This window comes from Saccostrea cucullata, unplaced genomic scaffold (assembly GCF_032062105.1).
Source record: "Saccostrea cucullata isolate Sc308-1 unplaced genomic scaffold, CSIRO_AGI_Scuc_v1 ctg1622, whole genome shotgun sequence".
Lineage (NCBI taxonomy): Eukaryota > Metazoa > Mollusca > Bivalvia > Ostreida > Ostreidae > Saccostrea > Saccostrea cuccullata.
Genome location: NW_026931161.1, coordinates 1 through 26587, shown reverse-complemented (window position 1 = coordinate 26587; position 26587 = coordinate 1). Strand labels below are relative to the sequence as shown.

General features: G+C 35.6%; 1 long non-coding RNA gene across 1 annotated transcript; it reads left to right on the top strand.

Moving 5' to 3' along the window:
* The first annotated feature begins 4576 nt into the window (after nt 1–4576).
* On the top strand, nt 4577–26574 carry LOC134231614 (uncharacterized). The gene is made up of 3 exons (XR_009984587.1): nt 4577–4747; nt 14055–14143; nt 26118–26574. It is a non-coding gene; the product is annotated as an uncharacterized LOC134231614 (long non-coding RNA).
* The last annotated feature ends 13 nt before the right edge of the window (nt 26575–26587 follow it).

Here is a 26587-nt window from a genome sequence, read left to right as displayed (position 1 = left end):
ACTCTTGTTGCTACAGCAACAAATAAGGTCTTCCGTTCTTCTCTAATTATCTGTATAAAGGCTATTTTTCTACTTAAAAAAAAAAAAACAAAACAAAAAAACAATTCCTCCATCTGGGCTCGATCCCAAAACCATTAGTATGAAAGTCGGACACGCTAACCACTGAGCCACCAAATTCCACAACATATGAGATATTTTGTAAGCTTATTATTTTAAGGTTGAAGGAAATAGTTTCGAAGTGAAAGAAATAGTTTCGTAGTAAAGTCCCGGGCAAATTTCTTAAAAAACTGAGGTATTGGATGTTTGATGTGATATTGTATGTAGGAAAATGATTAGAATAATTATGGGACACATTTGCAGTGAAGCAATGACACTTAGCATATACAGAGTTGTAAAAGCGAAAGTAATACACGTGGTCAGTTGCAGAGGAAATTCTAAATCCCGGAAAAACAGTGAGTGAGTCATGGGCATTTTTTCAACACCATATCGTATCAAGCTGGGTAACTGCAACTGATTTAACCTATCTAAATTGCGTGGAAATTTAATTGATATAAAAAATCGCCATTTCCAAGATTCAGTCGATTCATATTTTAATCTAAATAAAATTGAAATAAATTCCATACACCCAAGAGAGCAAGAATACTTGGTATTAAAATGTCGTAATAGAGCAGAAGAATCGAATGATATTAACAACAATTGTAGAAATAGCCGATGCGAGCTTTAATTAATGTTTATGCTCAGCAATAACTAAATTTCAGACAGAAAAAAAAAATGCAGATTTTGCCGATATTCACTAGAATTTCATTTTAGTTTAGTGACTCACCTTAAAACTCTCAGGACACTTTCTTTCAGGTCTCTTCTTGCTTTTATTCCGAATCTTATGTCAACATTTCGTGCCGTTTGGCTCGAAGACATTTTCTCTACGTTGCTGTTGATTGTTTTGTTTTTTTTTTAGAGAAGGGAGGGGATATTATATAAGCATTTGTTAGAGTAAGTGTTGCAAATACCTCCACGACTTTAAGCTTGATTGTGACCTTTGGGTTAATGGGGCCAAAGGACAAGGTCATTTATGAAGGTCAAAGGTCATCAAAGAGAGAGAGAGAGAGAGAGAGAGAGAGAGAGAGAGAGAGAGAGAGCACTCGCGCTCACCGACTTGTGGGGAACTCACACCTGACAAAGGACCTTTCTTATGGGGAAAGTTCAGAATTGTGGGGAACTCTCTCGTTCCCCACAAATATGGTCATGGGGTTTTTTGAATTCTACGTGTTCTACTGATAATATTTATTCGATTTGTGGTCATTTTTGAAAAAATCCCCATAAGTCCGTAAAATTGACTCGCAGTAATTTTCTCACTGCACCGTAAAACGAATGTTTGAGGATGCTGGGAAATGTTCATTCGGAACGCAGCGGAATTTAAACTGGTCCCCATATGATACCAATTTATTGCGGGCAATGGCTGCTCCGAGAATATGTGGTAAGTAGATTTTTTATCATATTTTAAAGATATTATAGGCTGAAAACTTAATTTAACTACGTAAATCATGCATGCAGTTATTTCTTACAGACGTTCGTAAAGTAACATTTAATAATGAATGCACGTAAAACTTTGGGAAAGTTTGACCCGACCTAGACCTCGGTTATTTTTTTTTTTATAATTGTATCATGTTTATAGGCCTAATGGCTATCCTGTAACTGTGTAAGAACAAACTACGGATTTATATGAATTCAGCACCCCCGGGATATGGTAAGCGTTTAAGGCTTGTCCCCATTTTTTTGTGAAACGCGACTATCCTCCTCATGCCCATACAAATTATGCTAGACGGTGCGACTGTCTGGTCTTTAGCTGTTTAGTGAGGCCTGTGTGGGCGAATTAATTGTAAAAGTTAATCTGACTTAAACTGTACGTGTATTTATAAACGATGTCAGTCACACACTGACTCAGTGTCAGAAATGTATCACAGAGAACTCCACCTTTTCAAAAGGTCCATTGAAATCAGTACATTTATAGATTTACGTAGCTAAAATTTCTTAGCTTCAATGGTTAGATTATTTAACATGTTTAATTCTTCCAAAAAAAGCTTGATTTAGTTATCGTTTTTTTATCAAGTCATTCTTCCTACTTGTATATATTTCTTCGCATGCGTTGGTTTGCATAGTGTCCATTTGCCTTCATTATCTTTCACCTGCACCCTGTTCTACATTCATCCTGATTGCCCTACTGAAAATATTTTCATGATTTTAGACCATCATTATCGATGTATCATAAGTATTTTTTTTTATTTTGCTAAGGCCAAGATTATACATATATTACATGGCTTCGAGGGCAGCATACCAGAATATTTGCCCCAAGGTGACAGGAAAGCCCTGGAGTGTTATGTCGCCCGATGCCGCAGGCAGAGGGCGACATAACACTCCAGGGCTTTCCTGTCACCGAGGGGCAAATATTCTGGTATTGCTGCCCGAGAATTAAGCCATGTAATATATGGTATATAACATTTTTAAGCATTGAACCCAAATCGATCATCGAAAATATTTGTTGAACACTATGTTCACATAATGATATACATGACATGTACGTTGAGTATAATTCCAAAAAATCCTGTCCTGTTACATGGCAGAATGTTTTCAGTATGCTGACACTTGTGTTGATAACCTTTATTGTATTTAAAGAATTTTTCTCCTCAAATAAATTATCTAATACCTCTGAATTCAAATAGATACATCGCAGACGTTGCCTCGACTTTTTAACTTTCGCGGAACTGTTTACGTTTGCTTAGTAACTGCCTCTGTGAATTTCAAACCCGACGTAATTAATATGCAGCGTGATTGCACGCGAGGGAACATAACTGTGTTCGGGAGGGCAACATAACCGTTTCCGGGGAACATAACTGTATCCGGCGTGATTCGGCAGTTTTTCAGGGCATATGGATAAAAATATTATATTTGTGATATAATGGGAAAACTTATTCAAAAATGTTATATAAATAGATAGTGTTTCCTATTTTAACCTTAGAAAAGATAGGGTAGGTAGGTAGGAAAAACATTTTTATTTTATTTTAACATTTTATTGGCAGGCACGCTGCCACTTTCCCCCAGGATTTCACTGTCAAAATATTTCTGATTAATATGTGTAAGATATGCATTTCTCAAACATGGAAGTGATCAAGATTGGGATTTCATTTCTAATTGTAAACTGGAATTCCGAATACTGTAATATGTGTATATAATTTGGTGCTTTCAAAATTTAGCATAATCACTGGGTTGGCATAATCATAAATTAGCGCTACACATGTATGTGCGGTATATTGTATATATCAATATGTAAATGATTTCTTAGCAGTATTCATGAATTAGTGCATTGTTGTCTGCACCAAAGCCGCTAAAATATGAAGCCTGCATTTTAGAGTATACATACAGTAGTTTACTCATGGAAAGATATTAGCAGAAAAAATATTGAGGGTCGGCTCCTATACTTCTTAGAGTTAGGCGGGGAACTAAACATGCTGAAAACACACTACTTATTTATTTAGGCTCAATTAAAATGTCTAATAAATTCATTTTAATTAAATACTTATTGTTAATTAAAGATCACCTTTTATTTTTAAAATTTGTTACAATTCAAACCTTGGCCTTGGGGTTTAGATGCTGATGGAATAAATAAGAAACAAAATCATATGTAAAAAATAACTAAAAATCCTTTTCAAAACCTCAATTACTATTGAATTATGATTGGGCGTGGTATACAAAATAATGCGAATTGGAGGAAATGGAGAAACATAGTAATAACAATTAGATCAGCTTTTATGATAGCGAGCATATTAAAAATTTAAAATTGGTTATAAAATTGAAAGGTAATGTTGAGATTTTAAGATTCAATATCTATTATTCATAATTATTTATATAATTTGCTTAACTGAATTTATACCTTTTTAAATTTATTTACATATAACGATCGTGCTCAAAGTTTTGGGTCTGATAATGCTTCCTGATTTTGGTCTTTTATTTTTTTTTTTAAGAAAACCATTTGATTTCTGCACCCACTCCTCCTTTCTAAAAATTTTTAATCTGCCTCTGGTAACTTTACGCTGTAAATTTCTATTCTCATTTTAATTAAATTTAAATAAATACTAACAGCACTATCATGCAATTTCAATGACTATCATTTAAGGTATTGATTTAGTTTTCTGTCATTCCTAAAAATAAGTTGTACTGTATCGTTGATTTTTTGCATATAAAACAGTTTCTGCTCATCAAACATCCACGAGAAAGTGTTCTGTTTCGCAGTTATTGTACGGTTGATTTAAAAGGGAAAGCTCTCTGGGCCATGTCACAAGAAGGAAAAAAAAAATAAAATATTCTTCATACCTACCTACCCACTGTTAACAATATGGTTCAGGAAAGGGCATACATTAAGTCTTAATTTTGGCATGCCGCATGGGGTCAAAAATTACTATTGAGTGATGTGGAGATATACCTGTCTTGTAATTATAGGTAAAGATATGAACACTTTAAAAAAAATATACAATGAAATCTTTGAATTGAAAGCAAAATTATCATTGCAGGTTTTCGGGTTTTTACCACAAGAGCAAGTTATACAACTTTATTCTTGAAAATGTTAGAGACTGAGACTTGGAGTCAAAGTCAACAGACACGCTTGCATGGACATGAAGGATGTAAAGAACTAGAGTATTATAACTGAAAGCATTTTGTCTGGATTTGTGTATGGAAACAGAAGGATTTAGTATTGGTAAGTCAAGATATCTGTAAAATCTCATTTTGAACTCTATATGTGAGCAGTACTGTAAACCAACTACCAGGTAGTACACATGTACCCTATTTGTGTCATCTTTTATTTGCATATCTAATCTGTGTTGATTAATTTCCGTGACTAATGAAAGGAAACATTCTCTACAAATATAAAGCAAAATTAATAGTTCAGGGCAATTAATAATTTACTATTCACTAGTAAATGTAGGTCATGAAACTGGCAAATATTTCTTGCACTCAAATAAAAGTTGGTTTACAGTACTTCCGTTGCTCTAAAAACAGAAATAATATAAAAAAAAGCATGCTGATATCATGTATGTTATGAAGCCTAATACATGTACATAGAAGTATATAAACCGGTATATCTAAAAAACAAGCTAATTCAGAGAATTTGTGTCCCCCGCTTAGGGAAAAAGTCGGCTCCCCCTGATTGAATTTATAGAATTATTAAATGTATACATGTATACTGAAGCAAATAAAATACATGTATGTCAATATGCATATAAAGATTTGATATGCTGAATACTATCATTTAGTAAAAAAAAAGAAAAAGGTATTTAAAAAAAAAAAAAAAAAAAAAGGAAGGTTCGACCTAGAATGGATCCCGGCACCTTTTACATCTGAAGCGAGAGACATAACCACTAGACCACGGAGTCGCTTTACTCGGTGGGAAGTATATGCAGAACCGAAGTCACATACATGTATATATTCATGTTTTCATGTTCGGTATTCTCAAAATTTTACACAATCCATGGTGTTTGATTTATTTAGCTCTAATAGAAGTAATAAGTCCGCCGAGAACCTGTTTTATACGCAATAACTCTCCTCATGCCCCTGCGCTAAAAATAGCGACATGTAATACTATAAATACTAATAAAACAAACGGGGTGGGGCACTTTGAGAGGGGCGAGAGACGTCCTAGGGAGTTTTGGTATAAAATTACATTGCATAAGCTCAAAATCTTCCTGAAATATCGCCCGGAAATGATAGTACTACACACAGACAGAATGTATAAATTTACGACCTTGAACTTTGACCTTTGACCTCGAAATCAATAGGGGTCTTCATTAGGCCACAGGGAGTTGTTATATAAAATTTCATTGCAATAGCTCAAATGGTTCTGGAGATATCGTGTGGAAACGAAAGTGTTTTAACAGACAGAATTTGCTTATTTATAACCTTGACCTTTGACCTTTTGACCTCAAAATCAATAGGGGTCTTCTTTAGTCCATAGGGAGTTGCTATGCTAAATTTCATTGCAAAAGCTCAAAGGGTTCTCGAGATATCGTGTGGAAACGAAAGCGTTACAGACAGACAGAAAGACGGACGGACGGACGGACAAACCCAAATTAATATCCCCCACTTTTCAAGCGGGGGACAACAAACGGGGCGGGGCACTTTGAGAGGGGCGAGAGACGTCCTAGGGAGTTTTGGTATAAAATTACATTGCATAAGCTCAAAATCTTCTTGAAATATCACCCGGAAATGATAGTGTTACACACAGACAGAATGTATAAATTTACGACCTTGAACTTTGACCTTTTGACCTCAAAATCAATAGGGGTCTTCTTTAGGCCACAGGGAGTTGTTATGTAAAATTTCATTGCGATAGCTCAAATGGTTCTAGAGATATCGTGTGGAAACGAAAGTGTTTTAACAGACAGAATTTGCTTATTTATGACCTTGACCTTTGACCTTTTGACCTCAAAATCAATAGGGGTCTTCTTTAGTCCATAGGGAGTTGCTATGCTAAATTTCATTGCAAAAGCTCAAAGGGTTCTCGAGATATCGTGTGGAAACGAAAGCGTTACAGACAGACAGAAAGACGGACGGACGGACGGACGGACGGACGGACAAACCCAAATTAATATCCCCCACTTTTCAAGCGGGGGACAAAAAAAAAATTTGGTCCTTGTTCATGATTTCAAAGTAGGTTAAAAGCCTCATGAACATGCTGAGAAGTTGTCAGAAAATTTACATGTGTGCTAACCATGCTAACTGTGTAACAATAATCAGAAAATTTTACAAAATATAATCAAAATTTGGTTAATAATAATTAGTCATTGGCCAATTAAATCCATCAATGATTAAATTAGTACTTATATACTGAAAGGAAAAAGAAACGCAGGGTAAACTTTTGAGGTGAATTAAATTTATTTTTCTTTCAATATTTTTTGTCCCCCGCTTGAAAAGTGGGGGATATTAATTTGGGTTTGTCCGTCCGTCCGTCCGTCCGTCCGTCCGTCCGTCCGTCCGTCCGTCTGTCTGTCTGTAATGCTTTCGTTTCCACACGATATCTCAAGAACCCTTTGAGCTTTTGCAATGAAATTTAGCATAGCAACTCCCTATGGACTAAAGAAGACCCCTATTGATTTTGAGGTCAAAAGGTCAAAGGTCAAGGTCATAAATAAGCAAATTCTGTCTGTTAAAACACTTTCGTTTCCACACGATATCTCTAGAACCATTTGAGCTATTGCAATGAAATTTTACATAACAACTCCCTGTGGCCTAAAGAAGACCCCTATTGATTTTGAGGTCAAAAGGTCAAAGTTCAAGGTCGTAAATTTATACATTCTGTCTGTGTGTAACACTATCATTTCCGGGCGATATTTCAGGAAGATTTTGAGCTTATGCAATGTAATTTTATACCAAAACTCCCTAGGATGTCTCTCGCCCCTCTCAAAGTGCCCCGCCCCGTTTGTTTTATTAGTATTTATAGTATTACATGTCGCTATTTTTAGCGCAGGAGCATGAGGAGAGTTATTGCGTATAAAACAGGTTCTCGGCGGACTTTATGTTCTTATTACATCTATTAGAACTGTTTAATAAAGGCTAAATAAATCAAACACCATGGATTGTGTAAAATTTTGAGAATACCGAACATGAAAACATGAATTATATACATGTATGTGACTTCAGTTCTGCATATACTTCATTTCGAGTAAAGCGACTCCGTGGTCTAGTGGTTATGTCTCTCGATTCAAATGTGAGAGGGCCCGGGATCGAGTCTCGGTTGCAGCGTTCATTTTTTTTTTTTTTTAAATACTTTTTTTTTTACTAAATGATAGTATTCAGCATGTGAAATGAAAAATTTATGAGGTTATAAAATCATCATTACAGTGTGATAAATATTCCATATGAAAAAATCTATACACATAATAAAGAATAAGCAATCAAATCTTTATATGCATATTGACATACATGTATTTTATTTCCTTCAGTATACATGTATACATTTAATAATTCTACAAATTCAGTCAGGGGGAGCCGACTTTTTCCCTAAGCGGGGGACACGAATTCTCTGAATTAGCTTGTCAGTATTCCTATCTTACTTTTAAAATAATCTTTCAAAAAGATATTACTAAAATTTCATTTGATTTTGTCTAATAATTCTTGAGTTATTGAAGCTCATATGACGATACCCCCCAAAAGTGAAAATCGAAAACACTCATTATCTTCAATGTCTCTCCTGCACATCTGTCATGAGCTTTTTTTCTTCTTTGCATCGAATTCATCATAGTGATTATCTTTTAAACCCTGGCTGTATTGGGCATCGGTAACCACGCCAAAAAATTAGTCCTGCAACGCGCGCATGCGCGAGTGAGAGGAACACAACAGTAAGTTGACATGCTCAAAAAACCAAATTGTAGAATTGTTTTCTTTAATTTTTTGTGATAATGTAATCACTATAATAGTCTACTGTATAAAAGTCCGTTTTTGTGGTATTAGGGTTGCTATTTTAGAGGTTGCAGGACGAATAATCCGCTCGTAACATGACTCTGTTTCGCATTAACGTCATCGTCACGGTTGATTGAAAACCATTCCAGGCCCTCTTTGACAACGGGTAACAAGTTGTATGGGGGAAAATTTACAAGAAACTGCTTAGTTACCCGTTGTTGCCTTTTTCATTAATTAGGCAATTCGAAAATCAGACCCCACTGAACTTCCGTAAACTGTACCAAGATTGCAAGAAATTCACATCGTCTTTAAATATTGAAAAACAATGTGTATACCTCAGGTGCATCAAATGGTGCAACAAGATTTGTTGACAAACTCGCCGTTATCAAATTGCACGTGTTTTTGGATTTTTATCATTTTTCCCTATATGACGTCATACATTTTACGGTTGAGTAATTCTGAACACTGATTTTGGTGCATAGTAACTAAATTTCTCATCTGACCAATTTTCGTAATTTTAGGTCATGCGGCCAAAAAGTTTTCGAAAATTATGCTACCCTGCGTTTCTTTTTCCTTTTAGTATATATACTGTCTCCTGATTTTATGACTTTTTATCCTTTTCAACATACTTATTGTCCCCCGCTTGAAAAGTGGGGGATATTAATTTGGGTTTGTCCGTCCGTCTGTCCGTCCGTCCGTCCGTCCGTCTTTCTGTCTGTCTGTAACGCTTTCGTTTCCACACGATATCTCGAGAACCCTTTGAGCTTTTGCAATGAAATTTTGCATAGCAACTCCCTATGGACTAAAGAAGACCCCTATTGATTTTGAGGTCAAAAGGTCAAAGGTCAAGGTCATAAATTAGCAAATTCTGTCTGTTAAAACAATTTCGTTTCCACACGATATCTCTAGAACCATTTGAGCTATTGGAATGAAATTTTATATAACAACTCCCTGTGGCCTAATGAAGACCCCTATTGATTTTTAGGTCAAAAGGTCAAAGTTCAAGGTCGTAAATTTATACATTCTGTCTGTGTGTAATACTATTATTTCCGGGCGATATTTCAAGAAGATTTTGAGCTTATGCAATGTAATTTTATATCAAAACTCCCTAGGACGTCTCTCGCCCCTCTCAAAGTGCCCCGCCCTGTTTGTTTTGTTAGTATTTATAGTATTACATGTCGCTATTTTTAGCGCAGGGGCATGAGGAGAGTTATCGCGTATAAAACAGGTTCTCGGCGGACTTTATGTTCTTATTACATCTATTAGAACTGTTTAATAAAGGCTTAATAAATCAAACACCATGGATTGTGTAAAATTTTGAGAATACCGAACATGAAAACATGAATATATACATGTATGTGACTTCATCTCTGCATATACTTCATAAGATATAAAGCGATTCCGTGGCGTAGTGGATATGTCTCTCGCTTCTAGCGCGACAGATTCCGGGATCGAATCTCGATCGAACCTTTCTTTTTTTTTTTTTTTAATATTTTTTTTTACTAAATGATAGTATTCAGCATGTGAAATGAAAAATATATGAGGTTATAAAATAATCATTACAGTGTGATAGAAATTTCATATAAAAAAAATCTTCTATACACATAATAAAGAATAAGCAATCAAATCTTGATACATGTAGACATTTAATAATTCTACAAATTCAGTCAGGGGGAGCCGACTTTTTCCATAAGCGGGGGACACGAATTCTCTGAATTAGCTTGTTATTTTTGAATTGAAAACATTTTTTTTACCTGAGAAAATTAAAATTTGCAATTTGTTTTAAATCTAGTGAAGGAAAACAAATGTTTTTAAAATTAATGTGCTTTGATTTAAAAGACTTGTAAACATTAGATTAGTAATACATGTAGTTTCAATACAATTATTAATATTGATAATTGATTTTTTTTAAGATTTGATAGTTATTTTATTTGTTGAAAAATAATTTTTATCTGTAATGTTCATGTATAATAAAATAATGCATTTTCCAATAAGTGATAAATGTTTCCCACAAGTCAGCAATATACACTGAAGTGTACATTTATTGGTTGGGTTCAAAGGCAACATTTATATGGAAACAAAGTTTTAAGGGTAAAGCAATGGTCAATACATGTGTATTCCTCACAAGTGAACAGTGAGAAATATTCCCCACAAGTCAGCAGTGATAAATATTACCTAAAATTGTTAACTGTGAGAAATATTCCCCACAAGTCAGCAATGATAAATATAGCCTACGTGAGAAATATTCCCCACAAGTCAGCAGTGATAAATATTCCCCACAAGTCACCAATGAAAAGTATTACAAGTTAACAGTGATAAATATTCCCCACAAGTCAGCAGTGATAAATATTCCCCACAAGTCAGCAATGAAAAGTATTACAAGTTAACAGTGAGAAATATTCCCCACAAGTCAGCAGTGAGAAATATTCCCCACAAGTCAGCAATGAAAAGTATTACAAGTTAACAGTGAGAAATATTCCCCACAAGTCAGCAATGATAAGTATTACCTACAAGTCAACTGTGAGGAATATTCAATAACAACATACAATTATTTTAACCCATTCTCAATCAAATTTGGGGAGTAAATTGGAATTAGCATGTCTGTCTATCTTTCTATAGGCATTACATATTGAGGGATAATGGTGGCATTATTTTTTTAGGAAATCTCACATCAACTTTTTTGTTTTTTTTAGGAGATCTCACATCAACTTCCTGTTTTCCCGTGGGGATCCGGGTTAGAATAGGTCCTCAGTACCCCCTTGCTTGTCGTAAAAGGCGACTAAATGGGGCGGTCCTTCGGATGAGACCGTATAAACCGAGGCCCCGTGTTACAGCAGGTGTGGCACGATAAAGATCCCTCCCTGCTCAAAGGCCGTAAGTGCCGAGCAAAGGCCTAAATTTGCAGCCCTTCACCGGCAATGGTGACGTCTCCATATCAGTGAAATATTCTGGAGAGGGACGTTAAACAGTATACAATCAATCAATCAATCAACTTCCTGTTTATCTGTGCGTGTAAATTTTAATGTTTTTTTTTCAGCAACTACTATGGTAGCAAGAAGTTTGAAATTTTTTAACACTCTTTGTCGAGGCATATTATATACTGGTAGTGAGATTCATTTTTATGCAAATTCGATGTCAACTTCCTATATATCCACGTGTCCCGAGATCTGTACGCAATTTTTGTTGCAGTTTTTTCACCAACTGACTATCACAGATATAAAAATGTGGTACATGTATCCATTAGATTGAACCCTAGCAATAAAAATCCTGAGTAGCATTCTCTACTGAGACTAGCAAGCTAACCACTATGCTACACAAGTCCTGATGAGGATTGGCATTTAAATCATGTTTGTGATATGACCATTGACTCAGTGGACTTCAAGTTTTTCTCGAAAAGATACAAAAGTTATATCATAAAATTATAATTTTTTAAAAGGTTTATTGGGTTTTTACTCCATAATTTTGGAAATCAAAATAGTATATTTCATTTTGTATGCAAACTTTGAGGATAAACTTGAAAAAAAAAAGTGGAGTGAAGACCCACTCATACATTTCAAAACATTGTTTTAAAAAGTGTGTAGTGTTGTTATGATAGTCGCTGACTATCGAAAAATCGTCGTTTAAAGGCCCAGATTGGCGAAAATCGATTGTAAATATTATCATCGATAGATCACTATATTTTTCAAGCCGTATTTCTCAAGCCGAGCATGTTTAACTTTTATATTCACCAAAGGGACATCACTCTAATCAGCAGTAAACAAAATGAGAACGTGCATGGTGAAGAGGTTATAATTATTATATCCATATCTTGATGCATTGTCTTTTTAAAATACTTCTAAGGATGAATAAATCTAACCTTTTATAACAGTTAAAATTATTAATTATATAATTATATAAGTGATTGTGTTCTTCCGATTCAATTTGATAATAGTAAATTTGTCTAATTTTACAACACTAAAAGTGTGAAAAAATGACTCAATTTGCCCTTTTTCGCGTGTGTATTATATTTTACAGGCCAAAAACTTCAATCTTCATGAGATATGTATAAGTTGTAGAGATTTGACAGATTTACATAAAGTATACTTTAATTTTAGATGAAATATTTCGGAAAATTTTGATACAATACTTGATATCGCGATTACTTAACTTAGCTGAACTCTTTCATGAAGGAGGTAGGAATCATCTGTTGGGTGGGAGCAATGTGCTATTCAATACAATTAGCATTTATAAGGACAGATAAGTAAAAAATCCTGGTGGAATACCTCGCTAGACAATCGCTGAACCAGCCTTATACATTTTTGAGAGGAGCCAATCCTAAAATTGTCACATTTTTAAAGATATGTTTAATTAAGCGGACTCTTATAGTTAAATTTTCATTGAAAATCGTCACATTTTTCAGTATATAAAATATTCTTAACTTTCCTTATTTGACAATCTACTATTTGGAATTCAATATCTGGCAAAACATCGTGATTTTGGCATTAAATTGTTCGAATCATTCGATTGTCACTAATGTAAACAATGTCATTTGCCCCCAGAAATTTAGACTTTTCTTGACTCCCTCGCAAAAGAGCGGAGGTAAGTTAGATAACTGCGAGGTACTCATTGGTAGTCGCGACATAACATATTGAGATTTAATTTTTTTCACCTTCATGTTTGTTGCGCTATAGGCTTATCCCTTGTTATGTTCTCGGACTCCCATCTCATTTATCATCCAATAATAAAATACATTTCCAAAGCATGTGAATTATATTTAGATGATAATTAAATACATATGATAAACAATAGATAAAAATTGATATTTTTGTCCTTTCTACTCTTCATGCATATAACATGTATAAAGTCCACAACAATAAAATGATTCATTTGATTTTTGTTAGGATTTGTTCATCGACATCCAATATATTGTTTACATGTTTATGTTACGTTTGTCCCAGAAATCCTGAAAGATTTGTACACTCTGCAACTTTTTTACAGAGGAGCGCACTAAAATCTTAAACTCTTCCATAGTTGAAATAAGACGTATTGGTAAATAGATTTTGCCCTGTAGTCCATCTGGCTGTTTGTCCTCAAAAACTTTAACCTTGCTCATAACTTTCTAGTGAGTGGGGCTATGGCTTTCATATTTCACTGCTGTACACTTGTATTTCTTGTGACAAGACCTTTCTTTGGGTACCACCACCACCAAATTTGACCTCTTGACCTTGAAGTTTGACCACTTTTACAAAAATATATCACTCTTCAACCTTAGTTATAACTTATAACTTTTGCACAGTTGGTGTTAGGGCTTTCATACTTCTCATTGGTATGTTCAATAATTTTTTTGACAGGTCTGCCCAAGTTTTGTATTAAAACGCTTCTGAAACTCATCTGTAAAAAACATTTAATATTGTTGGCCGATTTAAACATTTCGGGAAAATAGCAAAAAAAATGAAAACGTGAAAAAAAAAACTATGAGGTTCGGAGAGTAAAATGGAGGATAGGTCAGGTGACAGGAAACATGAGTACAGTCATGTATATTTTTTTTGCCCCGGTATAGTGTCATATTTGATATTATATGGAATATGTGATTTGCAGCACATTCTTACTGATATTTCTTTAAATTACAGGTATCCTGAATTTTTGTCAACTTCTAGCCAAGATCCTGTACTTAAGCTGAATGTGGAGGACAGATGTACACACAGTACTAGTATAGAGGGTAAGTAGACCATAAAAAAAACAAGATGTGTTTGTGAAACACTATGCGCCCGGCGGCAACAAAGTTTGGAAAAAGCTATTTTTAGCATTAAGGTCACAGTCAAGGTCACAAAGTCATTGACCTTGGTGTCATTTGAAAGAGATTGATTAGTGGAGTATGGAGTGGACTCCATGCCACTAAACTGGAAGTGAACACCGCAGTGAATATTTTACGTAATTGAAGAAAAGAAAAAAATTGTATGTAAATCTTCATGTACAATATTATGTTTCCATATGTGATCAATTAAAAAAAATATATTTTTAAAACAAAATAATGCCTCATCAGGTCGGTAAGACAAGCTGTTTGGCTCTTTGTTGACTTGGCTTTTCAATGATTTAAATTTGGCACCGTGTAAAAATAGAATTATCTGTCCCTGGTACATATCGTCTTACAAGTAAGAAAAAGAATTGATAACTTTTAAAGTTTTCTTAAATATTGTAACGGGGTGGGGGAACGAGCGGACGGTACCTCTCCTACTACTGCTGGGACCGCACTCCCTCACTCTATCTATAGGGGCTGTCTTATCTTTCGTGGCAAGGCCTGCGTTACACAGCTCAACCCGAGCTCAGGAGGGCTAGTATGACACAGTGGTTCAAAACTCAATACTCTTTAAATGTATTTCACAACACACTAAATTATCTCCCTTTAATCAATGAACTCAGATAATACCCCACTGTCCAAAACCTAAACCTCCTGTTATTAACCCGCGCTCTCTAAGTTACACTAAATTTATAAATGCACGAAATCTCTCAGTTTTACTTCTCTATTTGTCAAGCTCGTTACAACCTAGACCTACGGAAGTCACTAAAATTCTTAAATTATCATTACTCAGTTCTTATACTCTTATATCCCACAATTTCCATCTTGTTGGAAAATCACACATTGATAAAACCTTGTAAATCTCTGTACTTGAAATGAGACAAAATACAGTTTTACAATTTATTACAAGAATTATCTCTTAAATGAACAATCAACAAACAAATTCTAAGCTCTGTCTCAGTCTGTCTGTGTCACCTATTAGTCCTGACTTACCTAAAATCAACCTCAATACAACTCACAAAACTCTTAATTCTCAGAACTTCCTTCCAGACCTCCTGGATGAAAGTAAAATAAGGGTGAAACGTTTACTGAATTTTGTAAACGTTTAAACGGATAGCAGTAAACGAAACGGTACCGTTTAAACGGGATATATTCTATGTTGGATTTTTATGGCTACTTACTCATGAAACTCGAATTTAATAATCAATTCTTTCACTTTAATATAAGTATGAGTTGTTATTACAATTTCATTGTTGGTCATTATGACTTAAACATAAGAATTTGAGGCGCATTAAACTCATTCACTTTCTACCTCGTCACCCAACTGCTTGGGTTGTTTGGTTACATACCGGATGTAGAAAAAAGAATATTGTAAAGATGGGTCTTTTAATCTCGAAAAAAGTAAAACAAGACCTGCTGACTGTATCAAAACACTTTTAAAAGACTTGTAAAAAATGTATTATATTTATTAAATCAAAATATATCAAGTTTTATATTTCAAGTGTCGTAAAACATCGCTCGGAAATCGGAATTAAATATGTTACACCATATCGGGTTTTAGATATTTTAATTCAACATGTTTCCGGTTTAGATTGTTGCTTGTCAAATGGTCAAAGACGGTGTTTATGTTGTAAATTATGAAATAAAACAATTTGTTTGTGTTAAACTTTATTTCTGATAGACATTGATAATGACCTTCGTGTAAACGTTTACTCAAACTGTAAACGTTTAGAGCATATAATCGAAACGTCGCCGATTACACGTGTAATCGTTTCGCCCTTAAAGTAAAAACCAATAACTAAAACTTAATCCCTTAAACCTAATGAATTCCTAACAAATTTCAATCACCAGTAATTCCTGCAAATTTCCTAAGTCTGAATTCCAGTTAAAAACAGTAGCAAAATTTAGAAATACACTAGCTTCCTTAGCTAAATGTATAAATTACCTAAACAATTTTAAGTATTTCTAAAATTTAACAACAATTTACCAAAAATTCAAACAACCAGCAAAATTTAACCAAGTCCAATTCTCAGTTAAAATTCACTAAATCCTCACCAAAACTTCCTATAAAATTCCACAAATATTCTAAAAGTTCCTAAAAATCCTTAAACTAACCCTGGCTCTTCTTAAAATAAAACTAAAAAGTCATTATTAAATCTAATTTAAAAACGCCCAACCCATACTAACTCCTTACCCCTAAAACACGTCTTCTCTATACAAACCAACCTAGCAGAAGAGCAAAAATTCCTTGAATCTCTCTCTTTTATACAAGAACATGACGTAAAAGTTGGAAACTGTTGGACATGTTGGAAAACGTTGGAGAATCTCTCGTGACATTTCCCGTAAACAGCAAAGTCTATAGAAAATCTAATAACTACATACAAGACAACTTTTCTGAATGAAAGTAATCTCCAAATACATTCTTCAATTAGAATAAGTCAATTAATCTCCATTTAAATCAACAAATAACACAATTAACTCCAAAAATCCTAAAACTATCGTAACTTTTACGATCGGGCTCGACCTACACAATTTACGACCGCCAAGTTCGTAAACAAATCTACCAGTCTATAAACTGCCGATAATTAACTGAAAACAAGTTAAACTTCAAGAAAACACGATTTCATCTATAAATCTATGGTTTATCTTCTACAGAAGACCAATCAAAGTCCCTGAAACATGAAGTAAGCTAAAATAATACCACAACTTTACTACTGCTATGATCAGCTGATTTCTACGTAACTCAAAACATGTGCACAAACTATTTCAACTCATGTAAATCACTTAAACTTGTCAATAATCACCTATCAATTACATGCAAAGCATAAATTAATACATATTCCTGCAATGTCAAGTAATTATAACACATATACAAATTCATCTTAACTCTCCTACATGTCAACAATAATCAGGTTCAATAACTCTGTATAAAACTAATCTGTCAAATCTCTGGACCGTTACACTACCCTCCTCTCAAAATATTCGTGTCCTCACAAATGACTTATCTCAAGTAAATGTCAAATCTAAACATTAAGGTCAAAGTGTCTACCTTACAATGTACAATCATCAATACATTACAATAATATGACATAACATCTGAAATTAGAACTTTGGCTATAATTTACACATATCAATGCTTTAATTTACCGTCCTTTATTCTTTCCTAGAATAGAATATCACTTAGCACAGTTCCATTTAACACAATTCCATTTAGCACAGTTCCATTTAACACGATCACGCGCAGTTCCTGGTCCTTCTCATCAAGGCATCGTCTCGTCAGATTACTTCTTCCCGTCAAGCATCACTGTCTGGTCCTATGGTCCATCTCTGCTTGGCTCATCATCATCACCTCATACCATCATGGTAATCGTCAAAGCTGTAAAACGTTTACCTTTGTGTTCTCCTTATGTGGATCCTCTGTGAATGATGGGGGTCTTGCTCCACCAATGCCCCCTTCTCCTGTCCCCTTCATGGCGAGATTCCTGATGATTCCAACGTTGGTTTCCCACTGCACAGGTAAGGCTGCAGTGATGGTTCCATCGTTGCCACCATGGACAGTGGATTTCATAGATGGCACTAAGTACAGTCTCTTCACTGGCACTGCACCATAGCCGGTATCCTTTCCTTGACTTTGAGGTAACATCAATGTGTCAGATCCTAAGTCAAACTTCTTGGTTTCATCTTCTTCATCTCCCTGGATGATCACGGTATTCACCTCTTCCTCAGAGGAATCTGCAATGCTGACTCTTCTACCATTGTTATTCTCAACAACATTATCTGCCATTGCCACTGGATATCTAGCAGCAAACTCTTCCAACGGTTCCACTATAAAATCATTTGACACTTCACGACACTCATCTTCTTCTCTATCAACAAGTACTGGTATATCCACAATCACATCTGATCTGGCGGGAATTACATAGTCTTCCGCAGCGCGAACTTTCCTGAGACGGCTGGGTTGATGGTTCTGAATGCAAGGAACGGAACAACCATTCAACAGGATGACACCCTCACTAAGATAAATATTTGCTGGTCCACCTGGACCCTTCATCAGCACATCTAAGCCCAATAACGCTTCATCTTCAATTTCAGCAACAACTAATTCTTCCTCAAACTTCAGTTCTCCTAACTCAAACTTGAACTTGGCTTTCCCCATCTCCTTCAGAGGTTGGCCATTTACACTGGTTAACATGTAAGACTTCTCTAAGTGGGGTCGTACATCCTCAGGGATCTTCCTGTAGGCTCGGTCTGATAGCACCGTCCGGATAGCTCCTGTGTCGACTGTAAGCATGACCTTCATGCCTTGAATCTTCCCTTTTATGTAGATGCCCTCACTCCTCATGAGTTGTCTTGCAATTTGTGTGATACCTTGATCACCAAGGGTGGTTACTCCTGTTGGTTGTGTTGTCTCCTGCATTTTCCTATGACCGTTATCTTTCCCTTCAGTTTGGGTCACTCCCTGGTCAACAGGAGTGACCCTCTCTAGTTTGACGACAAGTGGGTCAAGTTTGGAGAGGAACTTTGCATCAAGGTTTCATCTCCACTTCGCTGGATATCGTTGGGTCGCTGTTGATTGGCAGTACTAAGAGTACTCTGTTGGAATCTCCCCTCGTTGTTACGAGTTTTCTGTTGATTCCTCAGTGGACAGCTCCTGGCAAAGTGTCCGTTTTGGCCACAAGCAAAACAAATTCCATTATTTGGTCTACTTGTTTGAGGATCTGCTTGTCCCCGGGGTGCTGGTAGGTTACCATTGTAAGGTGATCTTACATTGAAGGCATTGGTGGGATTTTCCCTCCTCCCTGGCCATTGCTTTGAATCAGATGATCTCTCTTTAGGCTGTATCTGAGATCTGATCCTTTCATCTACCAACTGATTTACCAGATTTTGAAGATCTCCTTCCTGTATGGTGATAGTCCCTGGAGCACCTGTTTGGTATTTCTGTTGTGCAGACTTCCATCCTGTTGATTGCTTTTCCTGTGGCTTTACTGATTTCTTAACAGGTTTTTGCTTGACTGGAGCATTGACCTGTCTTGTGGGTTTCTTTTCCTTCCTGTCACTGTCTTCTGGATTATGGGGATATCTGGTGGTCTCCAGGTAATGTACCACATGATATACAGCATCCTCGATTGTCTCGGGCTCCTTATTCAGTTCCACAAAAATCCTTGTCTTCTGGTCTCGAAGTCCTAGGAGGAATCTCCTTAACAAATCCTCCTGTCTGATTGAGATGCCTCTGTTTTTGTAAGCTTTATCATACAAACGTTTAAGCTCAGCAGCATACTCCTCGGCTGATTCACCAGGCTGTTGGTTCCTGCGGGTAAACTGTATTATGTAGAGTTTGGTAGTCTCAACTTCACCAAATCTGCTTTGTAGCTCCTTCAGTAGGCGTTTGTAGTTACTTAGGACTGAGGTGGGTAACTGTCCGTATGCAAACTCCCCAGCTACTCCTTGTAGCCTTGGGAGGATTTCTCGCAGTTTTTCCTCCCGTGTCCAATGCTCAATATGGGCGACAGCCTCAAATCTGTTGTACCAAACTTCCCATTTTTCAGCCGTTCCTGTAAAAGCTGGTAACTTCACATTTGATTTCTGGCCTTTGTAGGTTGGTTGGAAAATCTCACTGGTCCTGACACTGCCATTTGATGACCGTCTCCTGGGTACTGGTTCTGTCTCTTCCTCTGAGGATGAGGGGGATTGATACTGGTACCGGGATGTAGAATGGATTTTCCTCCTCTGATGTGCCATGCTCCTCGCAAGGCGGTCAGAGGACTTACCATGTTCTAGTTTGTCAGAGGCACGGTCAAAATTCTGACGGTCAGTGAAATCCGCAAAGGCGGTTTGGATAGCCGATACAATCTGACTGGTCATTTCCTTTAAGGCTCCCTTTTCTACATTGTAGATAACTGGTGAATTGTCTCCCGCATCGTTGGAAGAATTTCTTGTAGGAGTTGGTTCTGTTAGATCAGCGTTTCCCAGCCTCCTCCGTAATCCAGGTCTTCCAACATGCCTGACTGGTGTAGGCCTTCTCACTTCACGTAGATCTGCATCTCGCCTAGTGCTTGGTAGTGATGGACTGCTTCTCATATGGACTTCAGCTCCAACGTTGATTTGTGGTCTGACAGTATTTGGCATGTCATCTTCCTCAGATGACACAAATTCATTTGCTGTAGTTTCATAATCTGTTTCTCCTTCAGTGACAGGCAAGCTTCCAATGTTCATCTCATCATCTGTAATCTGCTGTATCTCCTCATGATCAGCTTGACTTCCCTCTCGTCTAGGTTTTGTTGAGGCTTGTTGTCTCCTCTTCACCATTTTTGTAGTTAGAGATGTTCGTTTCACTGGATTTGTGGTACCAACACTCCTTGGTTGGAAATACAAATCCTACCGGCGACGCCAAGTGTAACGGGGTGGGGGAACGAGCGGACGGTACCTCTCCTACTACTGCTGGGACCGCACTCCCTCACTCTATCTATAGGGGCTGTCTTATCTTTCGTGGCAAGGCTTGCGTTACACAGCTCAACCCGAGCTCAGGAGGGCTAGTATGACACAGTGGTTCAAAACTCAATACTCTTTAAATGTATTTCACAACACACTAAATTATCTCCCTTTAATCAATGAACTCAGATAATACCCCACTGCCCGAAACCTAAACCTCCTGTTATTAACCCGCGCTCTCTAAGTTACACTAAATTTATAAATGCACGAAATCTCTCAGTTTTACTTCTCTATTTGTCAAGCTCGTTACAACCTAGACCTACGGAAGTCACTAAAATTCTTAAATTATCATTACTCAGTTCTTATACTCTTATATCCCACAATTTCCATCTTGTTGGAAAATCACACATTGATAAAACCTTGTAAATCTCTGTACTTGAAATGAGACAAAATACAGTTTTACAATTTATTACAAGAATTATCTCTTAAATGAACAATCAACAAACAAATTCTAAGCTCTGTCTCAGTCTGTCTGTGTCACCTATTAGTCCTGACTTACCTAAAATCAACCTCAATACAACTCACAAAACTCTTAATTCTCAGAACTTCCTTCCAGACCTCCTGGATGAAAGTAAAAACCAATAACTAAAACTTAATCCCTTAAACCTAATGAATTCCTAACAAATTTCAATCACCAGTAATTCCTGCAAATTTCCTAAGTCTGAATTCCAGTTAAAAACAGTAGCAAAATTTAGAAATACACTAGCTTCCTTAGCTAAATGTATAAATTACCTAAACAATTTTAAGTATTTCTAAAATTTAACAACAATTTACCAAAAATTCAAACAACCAGCAAAATTTAACCAAGTCCAATTCTCAGTTAAAATTCACTAAATCCTCACCAAAACTTCCTATAAAATTCCACAAATATTCTAAAAGTTCCTAAAAATCCTTAAACTAACCCTGGCTCTTCTTAAAATAAAACTAAAAAGTCATTATTAAATCTAATTTAAAAACGCCCAACCCATACTAACTCCTTACCCCTAAAACACGACTTCTCTATACAAACCAACCTAGCAGAAGAGCAAAAATTCCTTGAATCTCTCTCTTTTATACAAGAACATGACGTAAAAGTTGGAAACTGTTGGACATGTTGGAAAACGTTGGAGAATCTCTCGTGACATTTCCCGTAAACAGCAAAGTCTATAGAAAATCTAATAACTACATACAAGACAACTTTTCTGAATGAAAGTAATCTCCAAATACATTCTTCAATTAGAATAAGTCAATTAATCTCCATTTAAATCAACAAATAACACAATTAACTCCAAAAATCCTAAAACTATCGTAACTTTTACGATCGGGCTCGACCTACACAATTTACGACCGCCAAGTTCGTAAACAAATCTACCAGTCTATAAACTGCCGATAATTAACTGAAAACAAGTTAAACTTCAAGAAAACACGATTTCATCTATAAATCTATGGTTTATCTTCTACAGAAGACCAATTAAAGTCCCTGAAACATGAAGTAAGCTAAAATAATACCACAACTTTACTACTGCTATGATCAGCTGATTTCTACGTAACTCAAAACATGTGCACAAACTATTTCAACTCATGTAAATCACTTAAACTTGTCAATAATCACCTATCAATTACATGCAAAGCATAAATTAATACATATTCCTGCAATGTCAAGTAATTATAACACATATACAAATTCATCTTAACTCTCCTACATGTCAACAATAATCAGGTTCAATAACTCTGTATAAAACTAATCTGTCAAATCTCTGGACCGTTACAATATGTTTAAAATTAGGGCTGTGCAATATTACCGGTATATCGGTATATTGCGGTATTATCCACCACGATAATATATCGCGATATGAAAGCCAGATACCGGTATTTCACGATATTTATAAAAATATATGAAAAAAAAACATCCATCATTGTAGAAACTGCTGGAATAATACTTGTAACGTCCCCAGCCTTTCAAATCTAGCTTAAATGAATACTTTGTCAGCTTTCGAAGAGATAGAGAGAAGAGAGAGAGAGAGAAGAAGCTTATCATTCACTGTCGCAATTTTAAATATCTTACTTAAAAAAATAATAATTAATGAAGACTTTTGAATTACATTATTCAGAAAGAAAATATATAAAACATATCTACAGGGTGTATGCCATGTTTACTGTGGTTCTCAAAATCTCACATGGAATCTACACGGTCGATGTCACGATGATGAATGTTAAATTCAAGATACATATATTATAAGTAAATGGCCATCCATGTTTTCACTTGATACAGTGACGCTTTTATTATTTTTTAATAAGTTTCATGCCATTTTAAACAACGTCATGCTATACCTGGAGCATGTATATTAAAACAGTAGAAATAGGCCAGTGCAGTTCCTGATCGTATGTCATAGTGTGAAATTAGGTCGGGTTAGACTAAAACACCAAAACGCCCGAAAATAGGTCACAATTTCTTTCTGGCTTTAATTTTATTCTGTGACCACATGAAATTTTCATATAGTATGTATTGTTTTAATCATTAAGTTATATTTTGTGCTATTTTGATAAAACACCCCCCCCCCAAAAAAAAAACCCAAACATAAAAATGTTACAAGATATACTCTGTATTAACAAAATGCTTCAAGAGAGTTCATTTTGTTTTATTATTTTACCTGGTATTTGATTAAAAGTAAAGTGTTATTATGTGTGCAATTAATTTTTTATTATATGCCCTCACCCCCTTTAAAACCTATAGATAAATTCAAATAATCTTTGAGCTTGACAGCATTTTAAACTTGCTGCACAAATTTATTTATTATAATTAATCTACAATATATCCCAATATATTGCAATATTCATCATAAAATATTGCAATATATCGTAATATGGTTTTCACTCCCAATACCCAACTCTATTTAAAATAACTGAATCAAAATATGTTGAATAATTATTTATTTTATTTCATTTGAACAAGCTTTCATCATCATGATCATGTTCATAGACGTCAAATATACACTGCGAGATTTACTTCCAGTTTAGTGGCATGGAGTTCAGGATGAGCTGTTAAAGTGGAAAAAGGGCCAGAAACGGCCTGTAGTCGTCAAGCAGATTGGATTTCTTAACTTGAATAAATAGTAAAACGCTCCGAATACTGAATTTGTTGCGAGATTTTTTAGGCCAAGCCCAGATCTATTAGTTTAAGTGTGTCCCCCCAAAACATATTGCCATCATGGTGTATTTTAGTTGAAGGTAGGAAAATTTCTTTCCGCATTTTTTTTTTTTGACGATAAGAACTTCAGACTCCTGTCCTATAACATTTTTAAAAATATTTATTGATTTTTTTTAAAGTCACTTGCCCACGGGCATGTACCTATTAAAAAAATTCACTTGCCTCCCCCCCTTAAAAATTCACTAGCTCCGGGGCGTCGGGCAATGGGATTTGTCAGACCCTGGTAGTGTAGATTCAAGCTTGTTCAAATCATGACCCCCCAGGGGTAGGGTGAGACCACAATGGCCGATCAAAGTTTTACATAGGAGTATATAGGAAAAATCTTTAAAAATCTTCTTCTCAAGAACTACTGGGCCAGGAAAGATGAAACTCATGTGTAATCATCTTCAGGTAGTGTAGATTCAAGTTTGTTCAAATCATGACCCCCGGGGTAGGATGGGCCCACAATAGCTGATCAAAGTTTTCCTAGGAGTATATAAGAAAAATCTTTAAAAATCTTTTTCTCAAGAACCACTGGGCCAAGAAAGATGAAACTCACCCGGAATCATATTCATGTAGTGTGGATTCAAATTTGTTCAAATCATGACCCCCAGGGGTAGGGTGGGGCCACAATGGCCAATCAAAGTTTTACATTGGAGTATATAGGAAAAATCTTTAAAAATCTTCTTCTCAAGAAACACAGGGCCAGGAAAGATGAAACTCATGTGTAATCATCTTCAGGTAGTGTAGATTCAAGTTTGTTCAAATCATGACCCCCAGGGGTAGGATGGGGCCACAATGGCTGATGAAACTCTTTCATAAGAATATATATGAAAATCTTTTTAAATCTTCTTCTCAAGTACTTCAAAGCCATGATTAGTGATATTTATATGGAATCAACCCCCTTAATGTATATTTTAGTTTGTTCAAATCATAACCAAGCGACCCACTACCCAATTTTTCAGTTTTGACCTGATCTGTGCTTTTTCCTAGACAATGTGCTCAGGTGAGCCCCGGTCAAATAAAAAGGTCAAGGATTAAAATCATTCCAAAGTCCGAAACATCTCGATCTTGTCTCACAAAAGGGACATCAAAAATTAAAACCAAAATCAAATGTTACAATGAAAACAAGACTCACCGGGGTAGGGCGGTGCCACAATGGCTGATCAAAGGTTTACATAGAAAAATCTTAAAAAATCCACTGGGCCAGGAAAGATAAAACTCTTGTCGAAGCATCCTTAGGTGGTGTAGATTCAAGTTTGTACAAATCATGACACCCGGGGGTAGGGCAGGGCCACACTGGCTGATCAAATTTTTATATAGAAATATATAGGAATATTTTTTTAAAATCCTTTGCTCAAGATCAGCAAAGCTATGATTGTGATATTAATATGGAAATATCCTCAGAGTTAATTCAAGTTTGTTCATAACATGATCTCTTGGGTTTAGGGAGGGTTAACAAGGGGTCACAATGGGAGATCAAGTAATATGTAGGACAAATCTTCTTTTCAAGTATGGCAAAATTTAGCTGCAGATCTGTAGCACTATGGTTTTATAATTTGTCTGACTCTAACGCTACAGGTCCCGTAATGCAAAAAAGGTGGAATTTACGGGGCATTGTTTGCGCACTTTTGGGGAAAATTTTTCCATTTTCTAGCATTGGTCAATCAACTACCTTTCCATTCCTAATTCTGGACTTATTCTGTATAAAATAGTGTATATTTTATCCACCTCCCAACCATTTTTAGTTATATCTACAGTTAAAAAACTCACTTGAAGTGAATTTTCAGCAGTACATGTATAACATATAATTTTAATCAAGCGAGTTCTCAAGTATTAAAAAATTTCATCCCCCCCCCCCAACAAGTAAACTTCAATACTGAGCTGACTTGTGTTTTTTTAACTAGCCCATGTGCTCAGGTGAGCGATGTGGGCCCATGGGCCTCTTGTTTTCATTGTAACTTTTGATTTTGGTTTTCATTTTTGATGTCCCTTTTGTGAGACAAGATCGAGATGTTTCGGACCTTGGAATGATTATAATCCTTGACCTTTTTATTTGACCTTAATTCAAAATATTGCTTTGGAATTGACAATATATGATAGGGAATTAATATTTAACACAATATGCTATATATAATAGCACCTTACAAACTAAGACACCGAAAGCGAGGGACCACAATTATTTGAATTTGCTTGATTACATTGCTTTAAATGCTCAGAAATGATGTTTTCTAATTTCAGGTATTATCTCGGTACCTTAAAACTCCAAATGACAGGGAGAAGAAGAAAACTGCATATTTCCGATGTATCTTCACAGCAACATGACCCAAAGCACTACCATTAAAGGATTTGATTTGACATTAAGGAAGTAAAAAAATGAAGGCATTAGTCATAAAGAAAATTAAAGAACTTTATGTCTGAATATTATATCAACAATACCATAGATCTAAAGATGGATTATTTTGCCTTATAATTTATATTAATGCATGTACATGTAATTTTATTCTTTTTATGTATACAATCATGTAGTGTTACCATTTTTCACAAAGCTTAAAAAGTTATGTAGGGCCACACCAATTTAATTTCTTGTTCGTTGGACATTTGATTTAAAAAAAGTACAAGCAGTTAAATGATAATATTATTACTCTTTGCTGGGCAATTTTTTAGGCGGAGCGTGAAAATTTGAGCGGACAATTATATTTTTTCTGATT